The 11,840-nt window shown below is 39.4% G+C and overlaps 1 protein-coding gene across 3 annotated transcripts in view; it reads right to left on the reverse strand.

The window, feature by feature from the left end:
- Positions 1-11,840, reverse strand: part of NCK1 (NCK adaptor protein 1) — a 123,838-nt gene extending 111,998 nt beyond the window's left edge. Inside the window, exon 1 of one of the 3 annotated variants that reach the window (XM_049870488.1) lies at positions 11,719-11,840. The gene's annotated coding sequence lies outside the window, so the exon portion shown is untranslated. Of the gene's footprint in view, positions 1-11,399 lie in introns of all 3 variants that reach the window. The other 2 variants (XM_049870486.1, XM_049870487.1) reach the window with 2 other exon arrangements.

The following is an 11,840-nucleotide window of genomic DNA, read 5'->3' on the forward strand; positions in this document are numbered from 1 at the left end:
AGGTCTGGAGTACATGTAAACTCTCTAACTTGCAACTGGTCTGAGGTGGGGGTCATATGAACTCCCTAATTTGAGAATGACCCCCAAGGTCCTACCCCCTAGAGTAACGGAAAGGGCTGTATGGAGTAGAGGATCTGGACTGACCAGGGAAGGGAAACTAAGATTTCCCCAGACTGAGTAATCCGACTCATACACACACACCAGACTGAGACTGAGTAAAAAAAAAAATTGGTGTCAAAAGAAGTGGGATCCAATGCAATGACTTCCAACTCAGGGAAGCACGGTGTTTTGGAGGAGAAAAAGATAAGCAGATGAGAGATTATGGATGGTTACTTCGGTCAATGTTACTCATAAATAAAAGTAAGCTGCTTTCTGTAAATAAACAGCTTTCATTTGCCAATCAGACTAGATGGACATAACATACACGAAGTGGTTGATGCCACTGGCTAAAATCCTCATCCTAGGAGTCACAGCTGCTTAGAATTTGAGACAACATGTGCATTCAACACACAAGAACATATAGTACCTGGAAGTGATCAAGCATTCCCAAGGGAAATCTTCCAATGCCTTCTTAAATTAATAAAATGTAATATAGCTACAATACTTTAAAATTTAAAGTCCTATTAAATTCTGTGCTATATCCACTAATTTAGTTGATCTACACAGCAACGTGATTTGGAAATAAATGCTGAAAATTCAGGATGGCTGAGTCTTGAAAAATAATAAAACTTTTTCGATGCATCCATTCTTGGAAATTACATCTTTAAAAGAAACATATTCTCACTGCTTGCTTTACTCAATCTGTTCGAACAAAAACAGCAATAATTCATACCATACTTACATTCAATCCAGCAAACCTTAAGTACAGTTTCAGGAATAAGGAACAAAAGAATCAATGTTTCACAGTGTATTTTAGCTGATAATTTAACTAAATAAAAACAGGCCATTATAAACCATCCAGAATTTTCAAAAATTAAATGAAAAAGTTTCTAACCCGGTTCAGACCAAAAGAACAAGCATTTCCTCCAGGGTTATTTCACCTGGTATGCTACCTGTCTTCCACCATTCAACTCTTGCTGCATACATGTAAGAAAAATGCCAAGGAACCCCTATTCTACTTTTACTAGCAGAAGATTTAGAGCTAAGAGAAAAAATATGAGGAATAAATTACATAAAAGCTCTACAATTCCCCAAAATGGTACAGATGATTTTCAGAATGTTTTGCTCAATAATCACATGTACTGCTGGTTCCTCAAGATGAAAAAGATGCCAAAAGTAGCCAAATGCATATTGTGTTACTATATTAAAACACACAAAAAAAGAACATTTAGCTAAGACTGTTACATAATAAGCCCTTGAGTTTCCTTCATTACATTCTTCACACCTATTTTCAAGGCCTCCAAAGAATCATTCTTTATCAAAAGCATCAAACTGAATGCCAGCAGCAAAACACGTAAGGGATTCACTTCACAATGGGTTCAAAGGACTCAGTTGTCGAGATGACAGTATTATTTTCACTGATACTGTTAATATGTCCAACAAGCATAGAAAAAGACTATGAAGACTTTTTAGTTAACTGTTTAAATGACTTGAACAATTCAAGTCATGAAGGCGCCCCTAAGCTGGAGAAGTTTTGAATCTATAAGGCATAAACACACAAAATGTGAAGTAAATGTGAGGCAAATAACACAAAATGACGTAAGAGATGAGAGGTAGTATGATTTCACAAAGAGTGCACACAATTTAAGATACCAAGGTTTGTGTCTCACCTTGGCCATCATCCGAGCTGTGTGAATTTAAGTTATTGTGTATGGACTTCAGTTTCCTTGTCTCTAAAACAGAAGGTTGGATTCCAACATACTCTACATCCCTTCCAGCAATAATGTTCTATGGTAACATGATAAAGTCCAAAAATCAAGAGAATAATAAAATAGAGGTTGTGGGTTGAAGAAAAGCATCAACACAGGGATAGAAAGGTCTAGAAGGCTGTACTGCAAGACCAAAGACAGAACTGAAATTTTTTCTTCATTTGTTACTTGAATAATTTAGAGGAAAAAACATTTTTAAAGAATACACAGGATATGTATAGACATTTAGTCTCAACAGATACGATATGAAGGTAGAGAAGTACAAAGTCAGAAAGAGAGACTGGTTTAGTTAGGGTGGACAGTTCCCATAAAGTGCTGTCACTAAAAAAAATAGGTTTTGACCAAATTCACAGGGTTAAGAAATCTGCACTATGTAGATAACAGGGAGCTTTTGCTGGTTTCTGAGTAGTGAGGGATGTGATTAAAGAATTTTTTTTTTTTTTTTAAGATTAAGGCAGCAGGCCAGACAAACTGAGTAGAGAGAAAAAGTGTATCAACTAAGTTAAAAGCTAGTGAGTAAGCCAGAGATAAAAATTAAAATAGGGTAGGAATGGAAAGGGACATCTGAATTAAAAAAAAAAAAAAAAAGACCAACAAAAATCGGCCAGTATTAAGGCAAGGTCATGGAAACTCTATGGACACATACAAACTCCCTGAGGGACCAAACTGCTGGGCTGAGGGCTGTGGGGACCATGGTCTCAGGGAATATCTAGCTCAATTGGCATAACATAGTTTATAAAGAAAATGTTCTATATTCTACCGTGGTGAATAGCATCTGGGGTCTTAAAAGCCTGTGAATGGCCATCTAGGATACTCCACTGGTCTCATCCCTTCAGAAGCAAGGAATAATGAAGAGAACTAAAGATACAAGGAAAAGGTTAGTCCAAAGGACTAATGGACCACTTCTACCACAGCCTCCACCAGACTGAGTCCAGTACAACTAGATGGTACCTGGCTACCACCAATGACTGCTCTGAAGGGTATCACAATAGAGAGTCCCATACAGAGCTAGAGAAAAATGTAGAACAAAATTCTAAACCAAAAAGAAAGAGCAGACTTGCTGGCCTGACAGAGACTGGAGAAACCCTGAAGAGTATGGTCCCTGGACACCCTATCAGCTCAGTAACGAAGTCACTCCTGAGGTTTACCCTTCAGCCAAAGATTGGACTCGTAAAAAACCTGTTGCCATCAAGTCAATTCCAACTCATAGTGACCCTATAGGACAGAGTAGAGCTGCCCCATAGAGTTTCCAAGGAGCGCCAGGCAGATTTGAACTGCTGACATTTAGGTTAGCAGCCATAGAATACTTAACCACTATGCCACCAGGGTTTCCAATAACAATTGGACAGGCCCATAAAACAAAAAAAGACAAAAGGGACACACCAGCCCTAGGGCAAGGACTAGAAGGCAGGAGGGGACAAGAAAGCTGGTAATAGGGAACCTAAGGTTGAGAATGGAGAGTGTTAACATGTTGCAGGGTGGTTAACCAATGTAATAAAATAATATGTGTACTGTTTAACAAGAAACTAGTTTGTTCTGCAAAACCTACATCTAAAGTACAATAAAAAGAGAAAAGAAATGGCCAATATTAAATTGTGTGGATAGAGGAAATCAAAGATGAAACCAAGGTTTGTACCTGGGTAACTGAAAGCATGGCAATGTCACCAAAAGAAAATATACAGATAAGGAATTAGTTTTGAAAGGAAGACTGTATTCTATCTTTGACAGTTAATTTGAAGTGAGGAACATCCAGACAGAATTGTTGCTTTAAACAATCTTTAAATACTGGTTTTGGCCCTTTATCAGTTGTCCTCCTAAAATAGCACAGCAAAGAATTTATGATGAATTTGTTAAATGGTTAGTGATTTCAAGAGTTTCCTTCTGTGCTACAGAATGGATGGAGCTTGAAGACATTATGCTGAGCAAAATAAGCCAATCACAAAAGGGCAAATATTGCATGAACTCCCATAAAAAATGAGAAAAGGCAAATGTATAGAGAATAAAGTTTATTAGTGCTTACCAGAGGTGGGAGGGAGGGGAGAAAGGTGGGGTTAACCGTGATGTAAAAATCACATTAACTAAGGGTAGGGTTGCATAGCTGATTATTGTAATTGCTGTCAATAAGGTATACACCTAAAAAAGTTGAATTGGCAGATGTGTGATATATTTACAATGACAAAGAAAAAAAAAAACAGTAGCTGCTGAGGTCACTTACATACAACCAAACACCTCGTGGGATTAAGTTCCTTGGTTTGGAGGTTTAGGGTCATGGTTTCATGGGACATCCCAGTTAGTTGGCCTAATAACATATTTAGTGCTTCTGTTCTACCTCCTAGTTCTTTCTGCAGTGCCTGGGGTCTTAAAAGCTTGCAAGCAGCCATCTGAGGCATAACAAGTGGTCTCTGTTCACCTGGAGCAACAGAGGAAGCAGATTCAGGAAGAGGAGGAGAATATGGAATTTGTGGCTAACGTCTCCTTTACCATGAGGCCAGAAGAACTGGATGGTGCCTGGCTACCATTATTGACCATTTCGATTACAGAGTCCATAGAAGAACCCTGATTAAAAGGGAGAAATGCAGAACAGAATTTCAAGTTCTCATGGACTCTAGACTTTCTGGGCCCATGGATGGTGGATGAGCTCCTGTAACTAATGACCTGAGATAACCTCTAAACCTTAAATCAAAAATATTCCCTGAAGTCATCTTAAAACCAAACAATAGTTTAACTAGTAAAAAAAAAAAAAAAAAGTCTGCCTTGAACATTATGCTCTTTTAAGAACTATCTATATATGGGATCAAACTGGAAAGATTAGATAGGAACCTTAGGGGGCAGTGAGTTTATGTTAACAAAGTAACAACTCAGAAAAGGTGGGTGAGAATGGCTAAAGAATGTAATCAATGCAACTAAATTGTATATGTAGAAACAGCTGAATTGGTGTGTGTTTTGCTGTGTATATTCTCAACAACAACAAAATAAAATTTAGAAGAAAAAAGTTTCCTTCTACTAAATAGCATTTAGTTTTCTGTTGTAGGCAGAAGAGAACTTTTGGCATTTTTCCATATTATAAAGGTAAGTTGTAAAAACTATGACTTATGAAACTATGATACAAAAAATTGAATTGCATCTGTATTTACAAAATCAAGTATTTCTGAAAAGCGATTTATAACAATAATCACATCAAATCTACCTTGAGCTTTAGAAGAAAAGTTCTCAAAAGTTCAAAGTAAAAATAAGAAACCCAGAGTCATAACCTAGAGGCATTCAATGTCTAACAATACATTCCATGTATGCTACAGGTTTTGCATGGACCTCAAAGCATTGAGAAGATCTGGACTAAAAGGTAATGCACAAAGGAATAAAGGAAATAATTAAAAACTATTAAAAAGGAAATAATCAAGATCAAAGCAAAAATAAATGAAAATAGAAAAACAATAGAATCAAGACCAGAAGTTCATTCTTTGAGAGGATCAATAAAACTGACAAACCACTGGCCAAACTGACAAAGGAAAAAAATGAGAAGATGCAGATAAAAAAAAAAATAAGAAATGAAATGGGTGACATTACAACAGAACCAACAGAGATAAAAAAGGATAACAGATTATTATGAAAAATTGTATTCCATCAAATTTGAAAACCTAGAGGAAATGGACAAATTTCTAGAAACACACTCCCCACCTAAACTAACATAAATTTAGAAAAAAAAAAAAACCAAACCCGTTGCCGTTGAGTCAATTCCGACTCATAGCGACCCTGTAGGACAAAAGAGAACTGCCCCACAGTTTCCAAGGAGCGCCTGGTGGATTCGACTACCGACCTTTTGGTTAGTAGCTGTAGGACTTAACCACTACGCCACATACTACACACAAATAGAGATAGAAATTTTGAACCGACTCACAATAAAAGAAGAAATTGAAGATGTCATTAAAAAAAAAAAAACTCTGAAAAAAGAAAAAAAAAGCCCCAGGCCAGACAGCTTCCCTGGAGAATTCTACCAAACATTCAAAGAAGAGTTGAAACCAATTCTACTCATATTATTCCAGAACACAGAAAAGGAAGGAATACTTCCTAACTAATTCTATGAAGCCAGCATAACCTTGATACCAAAGCCAGGCAAACCTACCACTAAAAAAGAAAATTACAGCATTCTCTTTGATCACAATGCCATAAAAGTAGAAATCAATAACAGGAAGAGCAAGGACAAAAAATCAAATACATGGAAACTCATGACACCTTGCTTAAAAATAACTGGGTAGAAGAAGAAATCAAAGAGGGAATAAAAAATTCCCAGAATCAAATGAGAATGAAAACACATCATACCAAAACCTCTTGGACACAGCCAAGGCAGTGCTCAGAGGTCAATTTATAGCAATAAACACACACACACACACACACACACACACACACACACACACAAATTAGACCAATATCCCTCATGAATACAGACACAAAAATTCTCTGCAAAATTCTATCAAACAGAACTCAAAAGCATATCAAAAACACCATACATCATGATCGAGTGGGATTCATACCATGAATGCAGGGAAGGTTCAACATTCGAAAATCAATCAACATTATTCATCACATAAATGAAACAAAAAGAATCACATCATCATCTCAATCAACGCAGAAGAGTCATTTGATAAAACCCAGCACACTTTCCCAATAAAAACTCTCAGCAAAATAGGAGTGTTAAGGAAAGAAAATTCCTTAACATTTTTAAGGGCATACATGCAAAAATAAGAGCCAGCATTATTCCCAATGAAAAAAGACTGAGAGCATTCCCTTGAGAATGGAAATGAGCTAAGGATGCCCTTTATCATCACTCTTACTCATTATTGTACTGGAAGTTCTAGCTAGGGCAATAAAGCAAGAAAGGGAAATAAAGAGTATCCAAATTGGAAAGGAAGAAGTACACTATCCCTATTCAAAGATGACATGATCCTATACATAAAAAATCCCAGAGACTCAGTAAGAAAGTTACTGTACCTAATATAAGGATTTAGCAAAGTGGCAAGGTACAAGATCAACACACAAAAATGAGTTGGGTTCCTCTACACCAACAAGGAGGACTCCTAAAAGGAAATCAAGAAAACAATACCATTTATAATAGCCCTTAAAAGGATAAAATACCTAGGAAGAAGCCTAACTAAGGACGTAACAGACTTATACAAGGAAAACTATCAAACACTACGGCAAGAAACTAAAAGAAACCTACATAAATGGAAAAACATTCAATGTTCATGGAATGGAAGACTTAACATTGTGAAAGTGTCAATACTACCCAAAGCAATCTACAGCTATAATGCAATCCCAACCCAAATCCCAACAACATTCTCAAATGAAATGGAAAAACTAATCTCCAACTTTATATGGAAAGGAAAAACCCAAATCAAACCCTCTGCCATCGAGTCAATGCCTACTCACATATCTATAGATGGCTTTTGACAGTACTCACATTTTTACAATGTTACATCTTCCAATCTATGAGCATGGTATTTCATATCAAAAGAAAAGAGGCCCCAAATAGCTAAAGCAATATTGAAGAAGAACAAGGTAGGAGGACTCACACCTCCTGATCTCAAAACTTACTGTACAGCCACAGCCATGAAAACAACCTGGTACTGGTTCAATGACAGGCACATACACCAATGGACCAGAATTGAGAAGTAAATCCATCCATCCATGGGCAGCTGATCTTTGACAAAAGTTCAAAGTCCATCCAACAGGGAAAACACTGTCTCTTTAACCAGGGATGGATTATCTAATAAGCAAGGTACACATGGGTTTACTTGTGCTTACTTGCTAATCTGTAATGCACAATTTCACCTATTTTTCACCACATCATGTGGCGAAACCCATGTGAAATTGTGCATTGCAGATTAGTATGTAAACACAATTAAGCCCCTGCATACCCTCTTTACTGGTTAATCCACCCTGCCTTTAAAAAATGGTGCTAACAAAATTGGATCTCCATAAGCAGAAAAATCAATCAGGATCCATACCTCACACCAGTCACAAAAGCTAACTCAAAATGGATCAAAGACCTAAATGTTAAAGCTAAAACTATGAAGTTCCTGGAAGATAACATAGGGTCAAAAAAAACCAGGGGACCTAATTTTCAGCATAAATAGCCCATCAAACAAAACTAACAATGCACAACTGGGACCTACTAAAAACTAAATACATATGCTCAACAAAAGACTTTACCAAGAGAGAAAAAAGAGAACCTGCAGACTAAGAAAAAATCTTTGGCAATGACATATCTAATAAGGGTCTCATCTCTAAAATACACAGAAAACTTCAACAACAAAAAGACAATCCAATCAAAAAATGAGCAAAGAACATGAACAGACACTTTACCAAAGAGGACATTCAGGCAGCCAACAAATATATGAAAAGATGTTCATGATCGTTAGCCATTAAAACCAAACAAAAAAAACCCATTGCTGTCGAGTTGATTCTGACTCACAGCAACCCCACAGGACAGAGCAGAACTTCCCCCACAGGGTTTCCAAGGAGCGGCTGGTGGATTCAAACTGCTGACCTTTTTGTTAGCAACCAAGCTCTTAACCTGCACCACCAGGGCTCCACTAGAGAGACGCAAATCAAAATCACAATGAGATACCATCTCATCCCTGCAAAAATGGCAATGATCAAAAAAAAGAGAACAAATGCTGGTGAGATTGTGGCGGGACTGGTGCTCTCATACATTGCTGGTGGGATTGTAAAATGGTACAACCTCTATAGAAAAAAGTACGGCATTTCCTCAGAAAGTAGAAAAAGAAATACCTTATGATCCAGCAATCCCACTCCTAGGTAAAGATCCTAGAGATATAAGAGCAATGATACAAATAGACATATGCACACCTACGTTCACTGCAGCATTATTCACGATAGCAAAAAGATTGAAACAACCTAAGTGTCCATCAACAGATGAATGGATAAACAAATTGCACTACATACATACAATGGAATACTATGCAACCATAAAGAATAATGAGTCCGTGAAACACAATGTGGATGCATCTGGAGGACATTATGCTAAATGAAATAAGACAGTCACAAAAAAAGACAAATATTATATGGTCTCGCTATTATAAAAAGTCAAGAACAGATAAACACACAAAAAGCAAAGCTCTTTAATGGTTAACAGGGATGGGAGGGAGAGGGAAAGGGAATCACTTTCTAGACAATAGACACTTGCTACTTTTGGTGAGAGGAAAGACAATCCCAAACATGGGTGAAGTCTACCCAACTTGACCAAGGTAAATAAATAAGAAGTACATGAGCAAAAGGGACAATTTTAGTAAACGTTATATACAATTTTGCAACAACAGTGAACAAAGCAAAAAAATACACGTGTGGTTACGTAGGTAGCTGTTTTAGTCATCTAGTGTGTTGTAACAGAAATAACACAAGTGGATGGCTTTAACAAAGAGTTTATTTTCTCACTGTAAAGTAGGCTAAAAGTCCAAATTCAGAGTGTCAGCTCCAGGACATTTTCTCTCTCTGTCGGCCTTCTCATCAATCTTCCCCTGAGAAGGTGCTTCTCAGCGCAGGGACCCCAGGTCTAAAAGATGTGCTCTTCTCCCGGCACTGCTTTCTTGGTGGTATAAGGTCCCCCTGTCTCTCTGCTCCCTTCTTTCTTTTATATCTCAAGAGATTGCCTCAAGATACAATCCAATCTTCAGATTGAGTCCTGCCTCACTAACACAACTGCTGCCCATCCTTCCTCATTAACATCACAGAGGCAGGATTTACATCATACGGGAAAATCACACAACACCAGGAATCAAGGCCTAGCCAAACTGATACACACATTTTTGGGGGGACATAATTCAATCCATGACAGCAGCTATAGATGCATTATGTGTTTAGGAAAGCATACTCAAGTAAATGTACGTGCAGGTACAGGTGTATCTGTAGGCATAGGTATATACACGTTTGTGTGTGCTGCATATATAAAAAATATATAGCCACATATATATCCACATATGAAACAAACCAGGAGCCCTGGTGGCACAGTGGTTAAGAGCTCAGGCTGCTAACCAAAAGGATGACAGTTCAAATCTATCAGCCACTCCTTGGAAACCCTATTGGGCTGTTCTACTCTGTCCTATAGGGTCACTTTGAGTCGGCATCAACTGACGGCAATGGAGTTCTTTTGGTTTTTCTAAAAACAAACCACATGGGGGCACGGTTACAAAGGCGTCAAAGGGCTTAGGGCCATACTCTTGGGGGACAATTTAGTCAACTGGCGTAACATAGTTCACAGAGATGACGTTAGTATCTGGGATCTTAAAAGCTTTTTAGTAGCCATCGAAGACACAACTATGGGTCTCTAAAACCCTTTGAACTTGGAACTGAAGCTTTTTCTGCAGGTCACCTTTCAGCCAAATAACAGGTTGGCTTATAAAATAAACAGTATGACACATGAGTAATGTGCTCCCTTAAACAATTAACTATATGAGACCAAACGGTCAACTTTTAACCAAAAGCAAAGATGAGTAGGCAAGTAGAGGAAGGGAAGCTAGATCAAAGGAAACAGAACAAACAATGGAATACTTAGGATGCTGACACATTGTAAAAACTATAACCAATGGCAGGGAACAATTTGTATAAAAATTGTTAAAGGGGAACCTAATTTGTTCCGCAAAATTTCACCTAAAACACAGTATTTAAAAAAAAAGAAGGAATTGAACTATTTATTGCGCTACTATCAATTTGTGAAACACTCCTAGTTTAAAACTGCATACTATTTACAATTACAAGACGGAAAAAAAATTCTTCTTGGATTATTTCCCCATTTATTTCACCTCACTGAAGGTTGTGATTTTAAGCACAGTGCTTTTCAGATGTCTGATAAATCGTTAACGATGGGTTTTTCATAATCTATCAACATAACGTTTAAAAGAGAGTATCTCTTGCAACACGCGTTTAGACCAGACAGTAAGCGTCTTTTGTGCCCCACCCCCAACCTCCGCAATCATGGGGTTAGAAAATTCTCAAGCTCAATTATTTCCTTCCTAACTCCTATGGCTTCTCACCTAAAATAACGGGTAGAATGAATTAAGGTGACTTCAGTACGTCAGCTCGACTTTGGGCGCCTATGTTATGGTTCTCAGCTCCCAAACAAAACCCCGCTTCCAGAGCTTCTAACGCCGAATTCAACTTTTATGGAAACAAATAAAAGGCTACACAACCAAGCTATCAAGATAATTTTTTTAGCGGATATATTACAACTGAAGTCAAAAGCTTAAAGCCCAAGCAATCGCATACGAAACCTAAAACAGGTTCATGCGATTTTTTTTTTATCCACGTTTCCCGAGAAAGACGACGACCGGGGGGGTGGGGGAGGGGGTTGCAGAGGGCGCGTCCAGAAGATGTCCACCCTCAGCCCTGGGCACGGCTCCCTGTCCTTCCCTTCTCCGCCGTGTCCCTGTCTTCCCCGCGTCGGTTACGCACACAACGGGCAACAAGATTTTTTCAGAAGAAAAATAAGACACGGAAGGGAGCGCGCCGCACACCGACCTCAAAGCCTCGCAGGCGCTCACCCCGGCGCGACGCCCCGGAGGCGGGCAGCGAGGCCGCGGGGCCGCGGGGCCCGACGGTGGCGCGGAGTCGGGTGCAAACGCCCCGGCCGGGCCTAGCTGCCTCCCCGCCCCCTCCGGCTCTGCCCGCTCCGGGCCGGCAGACGGCGCCCCCGGAGGTAACTTCACTGGGGAAGAGGAAGCGACGCAGTGAGTAACCAGCTACGTGGACCGACAGGGGAAATGAAACTGTGTACGTGTCCACCTGCCGGCAAGGCTGCCTCACCTTTCCTCTGCCGGCCCGGGCGGCTCCGGCTCACCTGACGATCGCAGCTGGACGACACGGCGGCCGCCGCGATGGCCGTTACGGCACGAGGCCTGCGCTCCTCCGCGGGTCGGTCTCGGAGAGGGGCGGGGCGGGGCGCGCGGCCGGCGGGCGGGC

Source organism: Elephas maximus, chromosome 26 (genome assembly GCF_024166365.1).
Source record: "Elephas maximus indicus isolate mEleMax1 chromosome 26, mEleMax1 primary haplotype, whole genome shotgun sequence".
NCBI classification, from domain to species: domain Eukaryota; kingdom Metazoa; phylum Chordata; class Mammalia; order Proboscidea; family Elephantidae; genus Elephas; species Elephas maximus.